Genomic DNA, 21,789 nt, shown 5'->3' on the forward strand with positions numbered 1-21,789 from the left:
GCCGTCTTCAGCCAGGCTTGCTTGAATCCAATGGCAAAGTGAGCAAGGGACTCACGTCTGAGCATACCCTGCCAACTGATGGCAAACAAAGCGGTACAAAAGGGGGTGGTGATGGACGGAGCATCTGAACCAATCAAACACTCACACCCAGTCAACAGATCTGGGATTAATCCATCACCGTTCTTTAGCCCAATCTGCCACCCCAGTTCAGACATGGCCATATGCAAATCAGTCTAACCCTGTGCCTCATGGGAACAGCCCAGCCCGAACTGCCAAGGCATGCCTTCCCTGGACCGGAAACAAGCTTCCTACGACCGGTTTCTGGCATTCTAGTTATCTTCAGCCAGGCTTGCTTGGATCCAGTGGCAAAGTGATCAAGGGACTCACGTCTGAGCATACCCTGCCAACTTATGGCGAACGAGGCGGTACAAAAGGGGGTGGTGATGAACGGAGAATCTGAACCAATAAAACACTCACACCCAGTCAACAGATCTGGATTTAATCCATCACCGTTCTATAGCCCACTCTGCCACCCCAGTTCAGACATGGCCATATGCAAATCAGTCTGACCCTATGCCTCATGGGAACAGTCCAGCTCCAACTGCCAAGCCATGCCATCCCTGAACTGGAAACAAGCTTCCTAGGACCGGTTTCTGGCATTTCAGCTGTCTTCAGCCAGGCTTGCTTGAATCCAGTGGCAAAGTGAGCAAGGGACTCACGTCTGAGCATACCCTGCCAACTTATGGCAAACAAAGTGGTTCAAAAGGGGGTGGTGATGCACGGAGCATCTGAACCAATCAAACACTCACACCCAGTCAACAGATCTGGGTTTAATCCATTACCGTTCCTTAGCCCACTCTGCCACCCCAGCTCCGACATGGCCATATGCAAATCAGTCTGACCCTGTGCCTCATGGAAACAGTCCAGCCCGAACTGCCAAGCCATGCCTTCCCTGGACCGGAAACAAGCTTCCTAGGACTGGTTTCTGTCATTTCAGCCGTCTTCAGCCAGGCTTGCTTGAATCCAATGGCAAAGTGAGCAAGGGAATTACGTCTGAGCATACCCTGCCAACTGATGGCAAACAAAGCGGTACAAAAGGGGGTGGTGATGGACGGAGCATCTGAACCAATCAAACACTCACACCCAGTCAACAGATCTGGGATTAATCCATCACCGTTCTTTAGCCCAATCTGCCACCCCAGTTCAGACATGGCCATATGCAAATCAGTCTAACCCTGTGCCTCATGGGAACAGCCCAGCCCGAACTGCGAAGGCATGCCTTCCCTGGACCGGAAACAAGCTTCCTACGACCGGTTTCTGGCATTTCAGCCATCTTCAGCCAGGCTTGCTTGGATCCAGTAGCAAAGTGATCAAGGGACTCACGTCTGAGCATACCCTGCCAACTTATGGCGAACAAAGCGGTACAAAAGGGGGTGGTGATGAACGGAGAATCTGAACCAATCAAACACTCACACCCAGTCAACAGATCTGGATTTAATCCATCACCGTTCTTTAGCCCACTCTGCCACCCCAGTTCAGACATGGCCATATGCAAATCAGTCTCACCCTGTGCCTCATGGGAACAGTCCAGCCCGAACTACCAAGTCATGCCTTCCCTGGATCGGAAACAAGCTTCCTAGTACCGGTTTCTGCCATTTCAGCCGTCTTCAGCCAGGCTTGCTTGAATCCAGTGGCAAAGTGAGCACGGGACTCACGTCTGAGCATACCCTGCCAACTTGTGGCGAACAAAGCGGTCCAAAAGGGGATGGTGATGGACTGAGCATTTGAACCAATCAAACACTCACACCCAGTCAACAGATCTGGGTTTAATCCATCACCGTTCTTTAGCCCACTCTGCCACCCCAGTTCAAACATGGCCATATGCAAATCAGTCTGACCCTATGCCTCATGGGAACAGTCCAGCCCGAACTGCCAAGCCATGCCTTCCCTGGACCGGAAACCAGCTTCCTAGGACCTTTTTCTGGCATTTCAGCCGTCTTCAGCCAGGCTTGCTTGAATCCAGTGGAAAAGTGAGCAAGGGACTCATGTCTGAGCATACCCAGCCAACTTATGGCGAACAAAGCGGTACAAAAGGGGGTAGTGATGGACGGAGTATCTGAACCAATCAAACACTCACACCCAGTCAACGGATCTGGGTTTAATCCATCACCGTTCTTTAGCCCACTCTGCCACCCCAGTTTCGACATGACCATATGCAAATCAGTCTGACCCTGTGCCTCATGGGAACAGTCCAGCCCGAACTGCCAAGCCATGCCTTCCCTGGACTGGAAACAAGCTTCCTAGGACCGGTTTCTGGCATTTCAGCCGTCTTCAGTCAGGCTTGCTTGAATCCAGTGGCAAAGTGAGCAAGGGACTCACGTCTGAGCATACTCTGCCAACTTATGGCGAACAAAGCGGTACAAAAGGGGGTGGTGATGGACGGAGCATCTGAACCAATCAAACACTCACACCCAGTCAACAGATCTGGGTTTAATCCATCACAGTTCTTTAGCCCACTCTGCCACCCCAGTTCAGACATGGCCATATGCAAATCAGTCTGACCCTGTGCCTCATGGGAACAGTCCAGCTCGAACTGCCAAGCCATGCCATCCCTGAACTGGAAACAAGCTTCCAAGGACCGGTTTCTGGCATTTCAGCTGTCTTCAGCCAGGCTTGCTTGAATCCAGTGGCAAAGTGAGCAAGGGACTCACGTCTGAGCATACCCTGCCAACTTATGGCAAACAAAGCGGTTCAAAAGGGGGTGGTGATGCACGGAGCATCTGAACCAATCAAACACTCACACCCAGTCAACAGATCTGGGTTTCATCCATTACCGTTCCTTAGCCCACTCTGCCACCCCAGCTCCGACATGGCCATATGCAAATCAGTCTGACCCTGTGCCTCATGGGAACAGTCCAGCCCGAACTGCCGAGCCATGCCTTCCCTGGACCGGAAACAAGCTTCCTAGGACTGGTTTCTGTCATTTCAGCCGTCTTCAGCCAGGCTTGCTTGAATCCAATGGCAAAGTGAGCAAGGGACTCACGTCTGAGCATACCCTGCCAACTGATGGCAAACAAAGCTGTACAAAAGGGGGTGGTGATGGACAGAGCATCTGAACCAATCAAACACTCACACCCTGTCAACAGATCTGGGATTAATCCATCACCGTTCTTTAGCCCAATCTGCCACCCCAGTTCAGACATGGCCATATGCAAATCAGTCTAACCCTGTGCCTCATGGGAACAGCCCAGCCCGAACTGCCAAGGCATGCCTTCCCTGGACCGGAAACAAGCTTCCTACGACCGGTTTCCGGCATTCCAGTTATCTTCAGCCAGGCTTGCTTGGATCCAGTGGCAAAGTGATCAAGGGACTCACGTCTGAGCATACCCTGCCAACTTATGGCGAACAAAGCGGTACAAAAGGGGGTGGTGATGAACGGAGAATCTGAACCAATCAAACACTCACACCCAGTCAACAGATCTGGATTTAATCCATCACCGTTCAATAGCCCACTCTGCCACCCCAGTTCAGACATGGCCATATGCAAATCAGTCTGACCCTGTGCCTCATGGGAACAGTCCAGCTCGAACTGCCAAGCCATGCCATCCCTGAACTGGAAACAAGCTTCCTGGGACCGGTTTCTGGCATTTCAGCTGTCTTCAGCCAGGCTTGCTTGAATCCAGTGGCAAAGTGAGCAAGGGACTCACGTCTGAGCATACCCTGCCAACTTATGGCAAACAAAGCGGTTCAAAAGGGGGTGGTGATGCACGGAGCATCTGAACCAATCAAACACTCACACCCAGTCAACAGATCTGGGTTTAATCCATTACCGTTCCTTAGCCCACTCTGCCACCCCAGCTCCGACATGGCCATATGCAAATCAGTCTGACCCTGTGCCTCATGGAAACAGTCCAGCCCGAACTGCCAAGCCATGCCTTCCCTGGACCGGAAACAAGCTTCCTAGGACTGGTTTCTGTCATTTCAGCCGTCTTCAGCCAGGCTTGCTTGAATCCAATGGCAAAGTGAGCAAGGGACTCACGTCTGAGCATACCCTGCCAACTGATGGCAAACAAAGCGGTACAAAAGGGGGTGGTGATGGACGGAGCATCTGAACCAATCAAACACTCACACCCAGTCAACAGATCTGGGATTAATCCATCACCGTTCTTTAGCCCAATCTGCCACCCCAGTTCAGACATGGCCATATGCAAATCAGTCTAACCCTGTGCCTCATGGGAACAGCCCAGCCCGAACTGCGAAGGCATGCCTTCCCTGGACCGGAAACAAGCTTCCTACGACCGGTTTCTGGCATTTCAGCCATCTTCAGCCAGGCTTGCTTGGATCCAGTAGCAAAGTGATCAAGGGACTCACGTCTGAGCATACCCTGCCAACTTATGGCGAACAAAGCGGTACAAAAGGGGATAGTGATGGACGGAGTATCTGAACCAATCAAACACTCACACCCAGTCAACGGATCTGGGTTTAATCCATCACCGTTCTTTAGCCCACTCTGCCACCCCAGTTTTGACATGGCCATATGCAAATCAGTCTGACCCTGTGCCTCATGGGAACAGTCCAGCCCGAACTGCCAAGCCATGCCTTCCCTGGACAGGAAACAAGCTTCCTAGGACCGGTTTCTGGCATTTCAGCCGTCTTCAGTCAGGCTTGCTTGAATCCAGTGGCAAAGTGAGCAAGGGACTCACGTCTGAGCATACTCTGCCAACTTATGGCGAACAAAGCGGTACAAAAGGGGGTGGTGATGGACGGAGCATCTGAACCAATCAAACACTCACACCCAGTCAACAGATCTGGGTTTAATCTATCACCGTTCTTTAGCCCACTCAGCCACCCCAGTTCAGACATCGCCATATGCAAATCAGTCTTACCCTGTGCCTCATGGGAACAGTCCAGCCCAAACTGCCAAGCCATGCCGTCCCTGGACCGGAAACAAGCTTCCTAGGACCGGTTTCTGGCATTTCAGCTGTCTTCAGCCAGGCTTGCTTGAATCCAGTGGCAAAGTTAGCAAGGGACTCACGTCTGAGCATACCCTGCCAACTTATGGCAAACAAAGCGGTACAAAAGGGGGTGGTGATGGATGGAGCATCTAAACCAATCAAACACTCACACCCAGTCAACAGATCTGGGTTTAATCCATCACTGTTCTTTAGCCCAATCTGCCACCCCAGTTCAGACATGGCCATATGTAAATCAGTCTATTCCTGTGCCTCATGGGAACAGTCCAGCCCGAACTGCCAGGCATGCCTTCGCTGGATCGGAAACAAGCTTCCTAGGACCGGTTTCTGGCATTTCAGCCGTCTTCAGCCAGGCTTGCTTGAGTCCAGTGGCAAAGTAATCAAGGGACTCACGTCTGAACATACCCTGCCAAATTATGGCGAACAAAGCGGTACAAAAGGGGGTGGTGATGAACGGAGAATCTGAACCAATCAAACACTCAACACCCAGTCAACAGATCTGGGTTTAATCTATCACCGTTTTATAGCCCACTTTGCCATCCTAGTTCAGACATGGCCATATGCAAATCAGTCTTACCCTGTGCCTCATGGGAACAGTCCAGCCCTAACTGCCAAGCCATGCCTTCCCTGGACCGTAAACAAGCTTCCTTCGACCGGTTTCTGGTATTTCAGCCGTCTTCAGCCAGGCTTGCTTGAATCCAGTGGCAAAGTGAGCAAGGGTCTCACGTATGAGCATACCCTGCCAACTTATGGCGAACAAAGCGGTACAAAAGGGGGTGGTGATGGACGGAGCATTTGAACCAATCAAACACTCACACCCAGTCAACAGATCTGGGTTTAATCCATCACCGTTTTTTAGCCCACTCTGCCACCCTAGTTCAGACATGGCCATATGCAAATCAGTCTGACCCTGTGCCTCATGGGAACAGTCCAGCCGAACTGCCAAGCCATGCCTTCCCTGGACCGGAAACAAGCTTCCTAGGACCGGTTTCTGGCATTTCAGCCGTCTTCAGCCAGGCTTGCTTGAATCCAGTGGCAAAGTGAGCAAGGGACTCACGTCTGAGCATACCCTGCCAACTTATGGTGAACAAAGCAGTACAAAAGTGGATGGTGATGGACGGAGCATCTGAACCAATCAAACACTCACACCCAGTCAACAGATCTGGGTTTAATCCATCACCATTCTTTAGCCCACTCTGCCACCCCAGTTCAGACATGGCCATATGCAAATCAGTCTTACCCTGTGCCTCATGGGAACAGTCCAGCCCTAACTGCCAAGCCATGCCTTCCCTGGACCGTAAACAAGCTTCCTTCGACCGGTTTCTGGCATTTCAGCCGTCTTCAGCCAGGCTTGCTTGAGTCCAGTGGCAAAGTAATCAAGGGACTCACGTCTGAGCATACCCTGCCAAATTATGGCGAACAAAGCGGTACAAAAGGGGGTGGTGATGAACGGAGAATCTGAACCAATCAAACACTCAACACCCAGTCAACAGATCTGGGTTTAATCTATCACCGTTTTATAGCCCACTTTGCCATCCTAGTTCAGACATGGCCATATGCAAATCAGTCTTACCCTGTGCCTCATGGGAACAGTCCAGCCCTAACTGCCAAGCCATGCCTTCCCTGGACCGTAAACAAGCTTCCTTCGACCGGTTTCTGGTATTTCAGCCGTCTTCAGCCAGGCTTGCTTGAATCCAGTGGCAAAGTGAGCAAGGGACTCACGTCTGAGCATACCCTGCCAACTTATGGCAAACAAAGTGGTTCAAAAGGGGGTGGTGATGCACGGAGCATCTGAACCAATCAAACACTCACACCCAGTCAACAGATCTGGGTTTAATCCATTACCGTTCCTTAGCCCACTCTGCCACCCCAGCTCCGACATGGCCATATGCAAATCAGTCTGACCCTGTGCCTCATGGAAACAGTCCAGCCCGAACTGCCAAGCCATGCCTTCCCTGGACCGGAAACAAGCTTCCTAGGACTGGTTTCTGTCATTTCAGCCGTCTTCAGCCAGGCTTGCTTGAATCCAATGGCAAAGTGAGCAAGGGACTCACGTCTGAGCATACCCTGCCAACTGATGGCAAACAAAGCGGTACAAAAGGGGGTGGTGATGGACGGAGCATCTGAACCAATCAAACACTCACACCCAGTCAACAGATCTGGGATTAATCCATCACCGTTCTTTAGCCCAATCTGCCACCCCAGTTCAGACATGGCCATATGCAAATCAGTCTAACCCTGTGCCTCATGGGAACAGCCCAGCCCGAACTGCGAAGGCATGCCTTCCCTGGACCGGAAACAAGCTTCCTACGACCGGTTTCTGGCATTTCAGCCATCTTCAGCCAGGCTTGCTTGGATCCAGTAGCAAAGTGATCAAGGGACTCACGTCTGAGCATACCCTGCCAACTTATGGCGAACAAAGCGGTACAAAAGGGGGTGGTGATGAACGGAGAATCTGAACCAATCAAACACTCACACCCAGTCAACAGATCTGGATTTAATCCATCACCGTTCTTTAGCCCACTCTGCCACCCCAGTTCAGACATGGCCATATGCAAATCAGTCTCACCCTGTGCCTCATGGGAACAGTCCAGCCCGAACTACCAAGTCATGCCTTCCCTGGATCGGAAACAAGCTTCCTAGTACCGGTTTCTGCCATTTCAGCCGTCTTCAGCCAGGCTTGCTTGAATCCAGTGGCAAAGTGAGCACGGGACTCACGTCTGAGCATACCCTGCCAACTTGTGGCGAACAAAGCGGTCCAAAAGGGGATGGTGATGGACTGAGCATTTGAACCAATCAAACACTCACACCCAGTCAACAGATCTGGGTTTAATCCATCACCGTTCTTTAGCCCACTCTGCCACCCCAGTTCAAACATGGCCATATGCAAATCAGTCTGACCCTATGCCTCATGGGAACAGTCCAGCCCGAACTGCCAAGCCATGCCTTCCCTGGACCGGAAACCAGCTTCCTAGGACCTTTTTCTGGATTTCAGCCGTCTTCAGCCAGGCTTGCTTGAATCCAGTGGAAAAGTGAGCAAGGGACTCATGTCTGAGCATACCCAGCCAACTTATGGCGAACAAAGCGGTACAAAAGGGGGTAGTGATGGACGGAGTATCTGAACCAATCAAACACTCACACCCAGTCAACGGATCTGGGTTTAATCCATCACCGTTCTTTAGCCCACTCTGCCACCCCAGTTTCGACATGGCCATATGCAAATCAGTCTGACCCTGTGCCTCATGGGAACAGTCCAGCCCGAACTGCCAAGCCATGCCTTCCCTGGACCGGAAACAAGCTTCCTAGGACCGGTTTCTGGCATTTCAGCCGTCTTCAGTCAGGCTTGCTTGAATCCAGTGGCAAAGTGAGCAAGGGACTCACGTCTGAGCATACTCTGCCAACTTATGGCGAACAAAGCGGTACAAAAGGGGGTGGTGATGCACGGAGCATCTGAACCAATCAAACACTCACACCCAGTCAACAGATCTGGGTTTCATCCATTACCGTTCCTTAGCCCACTCTGCCACCCCAGCTCCGACATGGCCATATGCAAATCAGTCTGACCCTGTGCCTCATGGAAACAGTCCAGCCCGAACTGCCAAGCCATGCCTTCCCTGGACCGGAAACAAGCTTCCTAGGACTGGTTTCTGTCATTTCAGCCGTCTTCAGCCAGGCTTGCTTGAATCAAATGGCAAAGTGAGCAAGGGACTCACGTCTGAGCATACCCTGCCAACTGATGGCAAACAAAGCTGTACAAAAGGGGGTGGTGATGGACGGAGCATCTGAACCAATCAAACACTCACACCCTGTCAACAGATCTGGGATTAATCCATCACCGTTCTTTAGCCCAATCTGCCACCCCAGTTCAGACATGGCCATATGCAAATCAGTCTAACCCTGTGCCTCATGGGAACAGCCCAGCCCGAACTGCCAAGGCATGCCTTCCCTGGACCGGAAACAAGCTTCCTACGACCGGTTTCTGGCATTCCAGTTATCTTCAGCCAGGCTTGCTTGGATCCAGTGGCAAAGTGATCAAGGGACTCACGTCTGAGCATACCCTGCCAACTTATGGCGAACAAAGCGGTACAAAAGGGGGTGGTGATGAACGGAGAATCTGAACCAATCAAACACTCACACCCAGTCAACAGATCTGGATTTAATCCATCACCGTTCTATAGCCCACTCTGCCACCCCAGTTCAGACATGGCCATATGCAAATCAGTCTGACCCTGTGCCTCATGGGAACAGTCCAGCTCGAACTGCCAAGCCATGCCATCCCTGAACTGGAAACAAGCTTCCTAGGACCGGTTTCTGGCATTTCAGCTGTCTTCAGCCAGGCTTGCTTGAATCCAGTGGCAAAGTGAGCAAGGGACTCACGTCTGAGCATACCCTGCCAACTTATGGCAAACAAAGCGGTTCAAAAGGGGGTGGTGATGCACGGAGCATCTGAACCAATCAAACACTCACACCCAGTCAACAGATCTGGGTTTAATCCATTACCGTTCCTTAGCCCACTCTGCCACCCCAGCTCCGACATGGCCATATGCAAATCAGTCTGACCCTGTGCCTCATGGAAACAGTCCAGCCCGAACTGCCAAGCCATGCCTTCCCTGGACCGGAAACAAGCTTCCTAGGACTGGTTTCTGTCATTTCAGCCGTCTTCAGCCAGGCTTGCTTGAATCCAATGGCAAAGTGAGCAAGGGACTCACGTCTGAGCATACCCTGCCAACTGATGGCAAACAAAGCGGTACAAAAGGGGGTGGTGATGGACGGAGCATCTGAACCAATCAAACACTCACACCCAGTCAACAGATCTGGGATTAATCCATCACCGTTCTTTAGCCCAATCTGCCACCCCAGTTCAGACATGGCCATATGCAAATCAGTCTAACCCTGTGCCTCATGGGAACAGCCCAGCCCGAACTGCGAAGGCATGCCTTCCCTGGACCGGAAACAAGCTTCCTACGACCGGTTTCTGGCATTTCAGCCATCTTCTGCCAGGCTTGCTTGGATCCAGTAGCAAAGTGATCAAGGGACTCACGTCTGAGCATACCCTGCCAACTTATGGCGAACAAAGCGGTACAAAAGGGGGTAGTGATGGACGGAGTATCTGAACCAATCAAACACTCACACCCAGTCAACGGATCTGGGTTTAATCCATCACCGTTCTTTAGCCCACTCTGCCACCCCAGTTTCGACATGGCCATATGCAAATCAGTCTGACCCTGTGCCTCATGGGAACAGTCCAGCCCGAACTGCCAAGCCATGCCTTCCCTGGACCGGAAACAAGCTTCCTAGGACCGGTTTCTGGCATTTCAGCCGTCTTCAGTCAGGCTTGCTTGAATCCAGTGGCAAAGTGAGCAAGGGACTCACGTCTGAGCATACTCTGCCAACTTATGGCGAACAAAGCGGTACAAAAGGGGGTGGTGATGGACGGAGCATCTGAACCAATCAAACACTCACACCCAGTCAACAGATCTGGGTCTAATCTATCACCGTTCTTTAGCCCACTCAGCCACCCCAGTTCAGACATCGCCATATGCAAATCAGTCTTACCCTGTGCCTCATGGGAACAGTCCAGCCCAAACTGCCAAGCCATGCCGTCCCTGGACCGGAAACAAGCTTCCTAGGACCGGTTTCTGGCATTTCAGCTGTCTTCAGCCAGGCTTGCTTGAATCCAGTGGCAAAGTTAGCAAGGGACTCACGTCTGAGCATACCCTGCCAACTTATGGCAAACAAAGCGGTACAAAAGGGGGTGGTGATGGATGGAGCATCTAAACCAATCAAACACTCACACCCAGTCAACAGATCTGGGTTTAATCCATCACTGTTCTTTAGCCCAATCTGCCACCCCAGTTCAGACATGGCCATATGTAAATCAGTCTATTCCTGTGCCTCATGGGAACAGTCCAGCCCGAACTGCCAGGCATGCCTTCGCTGGATCGGAAACAAGCTTCCTAGGACCGGTTTCTGGCATTTCAGCCGTCTTCAGCCAGGCTTGCTTGAGTCCAGTGGCAAAGTAATCAAGGGACTCACGTCTGAGCATACCCTGCCAAATGATGGCGAACAAAGCGGTACAAAAGGGGGTGGTGATGAACGGAGAATCTGAACCAATCAAACACTCAACACCCAGTCAACAGATCTGGGTTTAATCTATCACCGTTTTATAGCCCACTTTGCCATTCTAGTTCAGACATGGCCATATGCAAATCAGTCTTACCCTGTGCCTCATGGGAACAGTCCAGCCCTAACTGCCAAGCCATGCCTTCCCTGGACCGTAAACAAGCTTCCTTCGACCGGTTTCTGGTATTTCAGCCGTCTTCAGCCAGGCTTGCTTGAATCCAGTGGCAAAGTGAGCAAGGGTCTCACGTATGAGCATACCCTGCCAACTTATGGCGAACAAAGCGGTACAAAAGGGGGTGGTGATGGACGGAGCATTTGAACCAATCAAACACTCACACCCAGTCAACAGATCTGGGTTTAATCCATCACCGTTTTTTAGCCCACTCTGCCACCCTAGTTCAGACATGGCCATATGCAAATCAGTCTGACCCTGTGCCTCATGGGAACAGTCCAGCCGAACTGCCAAGCCATGCCTTCCCTGGACCGGAAACAAGCTTCCTAGGACCGGTTTCTGGCATTTCAGCCGTCTTCAGCCAGGCTTGCTTGAATCCAGTGGCAAAGTGAGCAAGGGACGCACGTCTGAGCATACCCTGCCAACTTATGGTGAACAAAGCAGTACAAAAGTGGATGGTGATGGACGGAGCATCTGAACCAATCAAACACTCACACCCAGTCAACAGATCTGGGTTTAATCCATCACCATTCTTTAGCCCACTCTGCCACCCCAGTTCAGACATGGCCATATGCAAATTAGTCTGACCCTGTGCCTCATGGGAACAGTCCAGCCCGAACTGCCAAGCCATGCCTTCCCTGGAACGGAAACAAGATTCATAGGACCGGTTTCTGGCATTTCAGCCGTCTTCAGCTAGGCTTGCTTTAATCCAGTGGCAACGTGAGCAAGGGACTCACGTCTGAGCATACCCTGCCAACTTGTGGCGAACAAAGCGGTCCAAAAGGGGATGGTGATGGACTGAGCATTTGAACCAATCAAACACTCACACCCAGTCAACAGATCTGGGTTTAATCCATCACCGTTCTTTAGCCCACTCTGCCACCCCAGTTCAAACATGGCCATATGCAAATCAGTCTGACCCTATGCCTCATGGGAACAGTCCAGCCCGAACTGCCAAGCCATGCCTTCCCTGGACCGGAAACCAGCTTCCTAGGAACTTTTTCTGGCATTTCAGCCGTCTTCAGCCAGGCTTGCTTGAATCCAGTGGAAAAGTGAGCAAGGGACTCATGTCTGAGCATACCCAGCCAACTTATGGCGAACAAAGCGGTACAAAAGGGGGTAGTGATGGACGGAGTATCTGAACCAATCAAACACTCACACCCAGTCAACGGATCTGGGTTTAATCCATCACCGTTCTTTAGCCCACTCTGCCACCCCAGTTTCGACATGGCCATATGCAAATCAGTCTGACCCTGTGCCTCATGGGAACAGTCCAGCCCGAACTGCCAAGCCATGCCTTCCCTGGACCGGAAACAAGCTTCCTAGGACCGGTTTCTGGCATTTCAGCCGTCTTCAGTCAGGCTTGCTTGAATCCAGTGGCAAAGTGAGCAAGGGACTCACGTCTGAGCATACTCTGCCAACTTATGGCGAACAAAGCGGTACAAAAGGGGGTGGTGATGGACGGAGCATCTGAACCAATCAAACACTCACACCCAGTCAACAGATCTGGGTTTAATCTATCACCGTTCTTTAGCCCACTCAGCCACCCCAGTTCAGACATCGCCATATGCAGATCAGTCTGACCCTGTGCCTCATGGGAACAGTCCAGCCCAAACTGCCAAGCCATGCCGTCCCTGGACCGGAAACAAGCTTCCTAGGACCGGTTTCTGGCATTTCAGCTGTCTTCAGCCAGGCTTGCTTGAATCCAGTGGCAAAGTTAGCAAGGGACTCACGTCTGAGCATACCCTGCCAACTTATGGCAAACAAAGCGGTACAAAAGGGGGTGGTGATGGATGGAGCATCTAAACCAATCAAACACTCACACCCAGTCAACAGATCTGGGTTTAATCCATCACTGTTCTTTAGCCCAATCTGCCACCCCAGTTCAGACATGGCCATATGTAAATCAGTCTAACCCTGTGCCTCATGGGAACAGTCCAGCCCGAACTGCCAGGCATGCCTTCTCTGGATCGGAAACAAGCTTCCTAGGACCGGTTTCTGGCATTTCAGCCGTCTTCAGCCAGGCTTGCTTGAGTCCAGTGGCAAAGTAATCAAGGGACTCATGTCTGAGCATACCCTGCCAAATTATGTCGAACAAAGCGGTACAAAAGGGGGTGGTGATGAACGGAGAATCTGAACCAATCAAACACTCAACACCCAGTCAACATATCTGGGTTTAATCTATCACCGTTTTATAGCCCACTTTGCCATCCTAGTTCAGACATGGCCATATGCAAATCAGTCTTACCCTGTGCCTCATGGGAACAGTCCAGCCCTAACTGCCAAGCCATGCCTTCCCTGGACCGGAAACAAGCTTCCTTCGACCGGTTTCTGGTATTTCAGCCGTCTTCAGCCAGGCTTGCTTGAATCCAGTGGCAAAGTGAGCAAGGGTCTCACGTATGAGCATACCCTGCCAACTTATGGCGAACAAAGCGTTACAAAAGGGGGTGGTGATGGACGAAGCATCTGAACAAATCAAACACTCACACCCAGTCAACAGATCTCGATTTAATCCATCACCGTTCTTTAGCCCACTCTGCCACCCCAGTTCAGACATGGCCATATGCAAATCAGTCTGACCCTGTGCCTCATGGGAACAGTCCAGCCCGAACTGCCAAGCCATGCCTTCCCTGGATCGGAAACAAGCTTCCTAGTACCGGTTTCTGCCATTTCAGCCGTCTTCAGCCAGGCTTGCTTGAATCCAGTGGCAAAGTGAGCACGGGACTCACGTCTGAGCATACCCTGCCCACTTATGGCGAACAAAGCGGTACAAAAGGGGGTGGTGATGGACGGAGCATTTGAACCAATCAAACACTCACACCCAGTCAACAGATCTGGGTTTAATCCATCACCGTTTTTTAGCCCACTCTGCCACCCCAGTTCAGACATGGCCATATGCAAATCAGTCTGACCCTGTGCCTCATGGGAACAGTCTAGCCGAACTGCCAAGCCATGCCTTCCCTGGACCGGAAACAAGCTTCCTAGGACCGGTTTCTGCCATTTCAGCCGTCTTCAGCCAGGCTTGCTTGAATCCAGTGGCAAAGTGAGCAAGGGACTCACGTCTGAGCATACCCTGCCAACTTATGGTGAACAAAGCAGTACAAAAGTGGATGGTGATGGACGGAGCATCTGAACCAATCAAACACTCACACCCAGTCAACAGATCTGGGTTTAATCCATCACCATTCTTTAGCCCACTCTGCCACCCCAGTTCAGACATGGCCATATGCAAATTAGTCTGACCCTGTGCCTCATGGGAACAGTCCAGCCCGAACTGCCAAGCCATGCCTTCCCTGGAACGGAAACAAGATTCATAGGACCGGTTTCTGGCATTTCAGCCGTCTTCAGCTAGGCTTGCTTTAATCCAGTGGCAAAGTGAGCAAGGGACTCACGTCTGAGCATACCCTGCCAACTTATGGCGAACAAAGCGGTACAAAAGGGGGTGGTGATGCACGGAGCATCTGAACCAATCAAACACTCACACCCAGTCAACAGATATGGGTTTAATCAATCACTGTTCCTTAGCCCACTCTGCCACCCCAGTTCCGACATGGCCATATGCAAATCAGTATGACCCTGTGCCTCATGGGAACAGTCCAGCCCGAACTGCCAAGCCATGCCTTCCCTGGACCGGAAACAAGCTTCCTAGGACCGGTTTCTGGCATTTCAGCCGTCTTCAGCCAAGCTTGCTTGAATCCAGTGGCAAAGTGAGCAAGGGACTCACGTCTGAGCATACCCTGCCAACTTATGGCGAACAAAGCGGTACAAAAGGGGGTGGTGATGGATGGAGCATCTGAACCAATAAAACATTCACACCCAGTCAACAGATCTGGGTTTAATCCATCACCGTTCTTTAGCCCACTCTGCCACCCCAGTTCAGACATGGCCATATGCAAATCAGTCTGACCCTGTGCCTCATGGGAACAGTCCAGCCCGAACTGCCGAGCCATGCCATCCCTGGACCGGAAACAAGCTTCCTAGGAACGGTTTCTGGCATTGCAGCTGTCTCCAGCCAGGTTTGCTTGAATCCAATGGCAAAGTGAGCAAGGGACTCACGTCTGAGCATACGCTGCCAACTTATGGCAAACAAAACGGTACAAAAGGGGGTGGTGATGGACGGAGCATCTGAACCAATCAAACACTCACACCCAGTCAACAGATCTGGGATTAATCCATCACCGTTCTTTAGCCCAATCTGCCACCCCAGTTCAGACATTGCCATATGCAAATCAGTCTAACCCTGTGCCTCATGGGAACAGTCCAGCCCGAACTGCCAAGCCATGCCTTCCCTGGACCGGAAACAAGCTTCCTAGGACCGGTTTCTGGCATTTCAGCCGTCTTCAGTCAGGCTTGCTTGAATCCAGTGGCAAAGTGAGCAAGGGACTCACGTCTGAGCATAATCTGCCAACTTATGGCGAACAAAGCGGTACAAAAGGGGGTGGTGATGGACAGAGCATCTGAACCAATCAAACACTCACACCCAGTCAACAGATCTGGGTTTAATCTATCACCGTTCTTTAGCCCACTCTGCCACCCCAGTTCAGACATGGCCATATGCAAATCAGTCTGACCCTGTGCCTCATGGGAACAGTCCAGCCCGAACTGCCAAGCCATGCCTTCCCTGGATTGGAAACAAGCTTCCTAGGACCGGTTTCTGGCATTTCAGCTGTCTTCAGCCAGGCTTGCTTGAATCCAGTGGCAAAGTGAGCAAGGGACTCACGTGTGAGCATACCCTGCCAACTTATGGCAAACAAAGCTGTACAAAAGGGGGTTTTGATGGACGGAGCATCTGAACCAATCAAGTACTCACACCCAGTCAACAGATCTGGGTTTAATCTATCACTGTTCTTTAGGCCCAATCTGCCACCCCAGTTCAGACATGGCCATATGTAAATCAGTCTAACCCTTTGCCTCATGGGAACAGTCCAGCCCGAACTGCCAAGGCATGCCTTCGCTGGACCGGAAACAAGCTTCCTACGACCGGTTTCTGGCATTTCAGCCGTCTTCAGCCAGGCTTGCTTGAATCCAGTGGCAAAGTAATCAAGGGACTCACATCTGAGCATACCCTGCCAACTTATGGCGAACAAATCGGTACAAAAGGGGGTGGTGATGAATGGAGAATCTGAACCAATCAAACACTCAACACCCAGTCAACAGATCTGGGTTTAATCTATCACCGTTTTATAGCCCACTCTGCCATTCTAGTTCAGACATGGCCATATGCAAATCAGTCTGACCCTGTGCCTCATGGGAAAAGTCCAGCCCTAACTGCCAAGCCATGCCTTCCCTGGACCGGAAACAAGCTTCCTTGGACCGGTTTCTGGTATTTCAGCCGTCTTCAGCCAGGCTTGCTTGAATCCAGTGGCAAAGTGAGCAAGGGACTCACGTATGAGCATACCCTGCCAAAGCGGTACAAAAGGGGGTGGTGATGGACGGAGCATCTGAACAAATCAAACACTCACACCCAGTCAACAGATCTCGATTTAATCCATCACCGTTCTTTAGCCCACTCTGCCACCCCAGTTCAGACATGGCCATATGCAAATCAGTCTGACCCTGTGCCTCTTGGGAACAGTCCAGCCCGAACTGCCAAGCCATGCCTTCCCTGGATCGGAAACAAGCTTCCTAGTACCGGTTTCTGCCATTTCAGCCGTCTTCAGCCAGGCTTGCTTGAATCCAGTGGCAAAGTGAGCACGGGACTCACGTCTGAGCATACCCTGCCAACTAATGGTGAACAAAGCGGTACAAGAGGGGGTGGTGATGGACGGAGCATCTGAACCAATCAAACACTCACACCCAGTCAACAGATCTGGATTTAATCCATTACCGTTCTTTAGCCCACTCTGCCACCCCAGTTCAGACATGGCCATATGCAAATCAGTCTGACCCTGTGCCTCATGGGAACAGTCCAGCCCGAACTGCCAAGTCATGCCTTCCCTGGATCGGAAACAAGCTTCCTAGGACCGGTTTCTGGCATTTCAGCTGTCTTCAGCCAGACTTGCTTGAATCCAGTGGCAAAGTGAGCAAGGGACTCACGTCTGAGCATACCCTGCCAACTTATGGCGAACAAAGCGGTACAAAAGGGGGTGGTGATGGATGGAGCATCTGAACCAATAAAACATTTACACCCAGTCAACAGATCTGGGTTTAATCCATCACCGTTCTTTAGCCCACTCTGCCACCCCAGTTCAGACATGGCCATATGCAAATCAGTCTGACCCTGTGCCTCATGGGAACAGTCCAGCCCGAACTGCCGAGCCATGCCGTCCCTGGACCGGAAAAAAGCTTCCTAGGAACGGTTTCTGGCATTGCAGCTGTCTCCAGCCAGGCTTGCTTGAATCCAATGGCAAAGTGAGCAAGGGACTCACGTCTGAGCATACCCTGCCAACTTATGGCGAACAAAGCGGTACAAAAGGGGGTGGTGATGGACAGAGCATCTGAACCAATCAAACACTCACACCCAGTCAACAGATCTGGGTTTAATCTATCACCGTTCTTTAGCCCACTCTGCCACCCCAGTTCAGACATGGCCATATGCAAATCAGTCTGACCCTGTGCCTCATGGGAACAGTCCAGCCCGAACTGCCAAGCCATGCCGTCCCTGGATTGGAAACAAGCTTCCTAGGACCGGTTTCTGGCATTTCAGCCGTCTTCAGTCAGGCTTGCTTGAATCCAGTGGCAAAGTGAGCAAGGGACTCACGTCTGAGCATACTCTGCCAACTTATGGCGAACAAAGCGGTACAAAAGGGGGTGGTGATGGACGGAGCATCTGAACCAATCAAACACTCACACCCAGTCAACAGATCTGGGTTTAATCTATCACCGTTCTTTAGCCCACTCAGCCACCCCAGTTCAGACATCGCCATATGCAAATCAGTCTGACCCTGTACCTCATGGGAACAGTCCAGCCCAAACTGCCAAGCCATGCCGTCCCTGGACCGGAAACAAGCTTCCTAGGACCGGTTTCTGGCATTTCAGCTGTCTTCAGCCAGGCTTGCTTGAATCCAGTGGCAAAGTTAGCAAGGGACTCACGTCTGAGCATACCCTGCCAACTTATGGCAAACAAAGCGGTACAAAAGGGGGTGGTGATGGATGGAGCATCTAAACCAATCAAACACTCACACCCAGTCAACAGATCTGGGTTTAATCCATCACTGTTCTTTAGCCCAATCTGCCACCCCAGTTCAGACATGGCCATATGTAAATCAGTCTAACCCTGTGCCTCATGGGAACAGTCCAGCCCGAACTGCCAGGCATGCCTTCTCTGGATCGGAAACAAGCTTCCTAGGACCGGTTTCTGGCATTTCAGCCGTCTTCAGCCAGGCTTGCTTGAGTCCAGTGGCAAAGTAATCAAGGGACTCATGTCTGAGCATACCCTGCCAAATTATGTCGAACAAAGCGGTACAAAAGGGGGTGGTGATGAACGGAGAATCTGAACCAATCAAACACTCAACACCCAGTCAACAGATCTGGGTTTAATCTATCACCGTTTTATAGCCCACTTTGCCATCCTAGTTCAGACATGGCCATATGCAAATCAGTCTTACCCTGTGCCTCATGGGAACAGTCCAGCCCGAACTGCCAAGCCATGCCTTCCCTGGAACGGAAACAAGATTCATAGGACCGGTTTCTGGCATTTCAGCCGTCTTCAGCTAGGCTTGCTTTAATCTAGTGGCAACGTGAGCAAGGGACTCACGTCTGAGCATACCCTGCCAACTTGTGGCGAACAAAGCGGTCCAAAAGGGGATGGTGATGGACTGAGCATTTGAACCAATCAAACACTCACACCCAGTCAACAGATCTGGGTTTAATCCATCACCGTTCTTTAGCCCACTCTGCCACCCCAGTTCAAACATGGCCATATGCAAATCAGTCTGACCCTATGCCTCATGGGAACAGTCCAGCCCGAACTGCCAAGCCATGCCTTCCCTGGACCGGAAACCAGCTTCCTAGGAACTTTTTCTGGCATTTCAGCCGTCTTCAGCCAGGCTTGCTTGAATCCAGTGGAAAAGTGAGCAAGGGACTCATGTCTGAGCATACCCAGCCAACTTATGGCGAACAAAGCGGTACAAAAGGGGGTAGTGATGGACGGAGTATCTGAACCAATCAAACACTCACACCCAGTCAACGGATCTGGGTTTAATCCATCACCGTTCTTTAGCCCACTCTGCCACCCCAGTTTCGACATGGCCATATGCAAATCAGTCTGACCCTGTGCCTCATGGGAACAGTCCAGCCCGAACTGCCAAGCCATGCCTTCCCTGGACCGGAAACAAGCTTCCTAGGACCGGTTTCTGGCATTTCAGCCGTCTTCAGTCAGGCTTGCTTGAATCCAGTGGCAAAGTGAGCAAGGGACTCACGTCTGAGCATACTCTGCCAACTTATGGCGAACAAAGCGGTACAAAAGGGGGTGGTGATGGACGGAGCATCTGAACCAATCAAACACTCACACCCAGTCAACAGATCTGGGTTTAATCTATCACCGTTCTTTAGCCCACTCAGCCACCCCAGTTCAGACATCGCCATATGCAAATCAGTCTGACCCTGTGCCTCATGGGAACAGTCCAGCCCAAACTGCCAAGCCATGCCGTCCCTGGACCGGAAACAAGCTTCCTAGGACCGGTTTCTGGCATTTCAGCTGTCTTCAGCCAGGCTTGCTTGAATCCAGTGGCAAAGTTAGCAAGGGACTCACGTCTGAGCATACCCTGCCAACTTATGGCAAACAAAGCGGTACAAAAGGGGGTGGTGATGGATGGAGCATCTAAACCAATCAAACACTCACACCCAGTCAACAGATCTGGGTTTAATCCATCACTGTTCTTTAGCCCAATCTGCCACCCCAGTTCATACATGGCCATATGTAAATCAGTCTAACCCTGTGCCTCATGGGAACAGTCCAGCCCGAACTGCCAGGCATGCCTTCGCTGGATCGGAAACAAGCTTCCTAGGACCGGTTTCTGGCATTTCAGCCGTCTTCAGCCAGGCTTGCTTGAGTCCAGTGGCAAAGTAATCAAGGGACTCATGTCTGAGCATACCCTGCCAAATTATGTCGAACAAAGCGGTACAAAAGGGGGTGGTGATGAACGGAGAATCTGAACCAATCAAACACTCAACACCCAGTCAACAGATCTGGGTTTAATCTATCACCGTTTTATAGCCCACTTTGCCATCCTAGTTCAGACATGGCCATATGCAAATCAGTCTTACCCTGTGCCTCATGGGAACAGTCCAGCCCTAACTGCCAAGCCATGCCTTCCCTGGACCGGAAACAAGCTTCCTTCGACCGGTTTCTGGTATTTCAGCCGTCTTCAGCCAGGCTTGCTTGAATCCAGTGGCAAAGTGAGCAAGGGTCTCACGTATGAGCATACCCTGCCAACTTATGGCGAACAAAGCGTTACAAAAGGGGGTGGTGATGGACGAAGCATCTGAACAAATCAAACCCTCACACCCAGTCAACAGATCTCGATTTAATCCATCACCGTTCTTTAGCCCACTCTGCCACCCCAGTTCAGACATGGCCATATGCAAATCAGTCTGACCCTGTGCCTCATGGGAACAGTCCAGCCCGAACTGCCAAGCCATGCCTTCCCTGGATCGGAAACAAGCTTCCTAGTACCGGTTTCTGCCATTTCAGCCGTCTTCAGCCAGGCTTGCTTGAATCCAGTGGCAAAGTGAGCACGGGACTCACGTCTGAGCATACCCTGCCCACTTATGGCGAACAAAGCGGTACAAAAGGGGGTGGTGATGGACGGAGCATTTGAACCAATCAAACACTCACACCCAGTCAACAGATCTGGGTTTAATCCATCACCGTTTTTTAGCCCACTCTGCCACCCCAGTTCAGACATGGCCATATGCAAATCAGTCTGACCCTGTGCCTCATGGGAACAGTCTAGCCGAACTGCCAAGCCATGCCTTCCCTGGACCGGAAACAAGCTTCCTAGGACCGGTTTCTGGCATTTCAGCCGTCTTCAGCCAGGCTTGCTTGAATCCAGTGGCAAAGTGAGTAAGGGACTCACGTCTGAGCATACCCTGCCAACTTATGGTGAACAAAGCAGTACAAAAGTGGATGGTGATGGACGGAGCATCTGAACCAATCAAACACTCACACCCAGTCAACAGATCTGGGTTTAATCCATCACCATTCTTTAGCCCACTCTGCCACCCCAGTTCAGACATGGCCATATGCAAATTAGTCTGACCCTGTGCCTCATGGGAACAGTCCAGCCCGAACTGCCAAGCCATGCCTTCCCTGGAACGGAAACAAGATTCATAGGACCGGTTTCTGGCATTTCAGCCGTCTTCAGCTAGGCTTGCTTTAATCCAGTGGCAAAGTGAGCAAGGGACTCACGTCTGAGCATACCCTGCCAACTTATGGCGAACAAAGCGGTACAAAAGGGGGTGGTGATGCACGGAGCATCTGAACCAATCAAACACTCACACCCAGTCAACAGATATGGGTTTAATCAATCACTGTTCCTTAGCCCACTCTGCCACCCCAGTTCCGACATGGCCATATGC

This window comes from Lissotriton helveticus, chromosome 3_1 (genome assembly GCF_964261635.1).
Source record: "Lissotriton helveticus chromosome 3_1, aLisHel1.1, whole genome shotgun sequence".
NCBI lineage: Eukaryota > Metazoa > Chordata > Amphibia > Caudata > Salamandridae > Lissotriton > Lissotriton helveticus.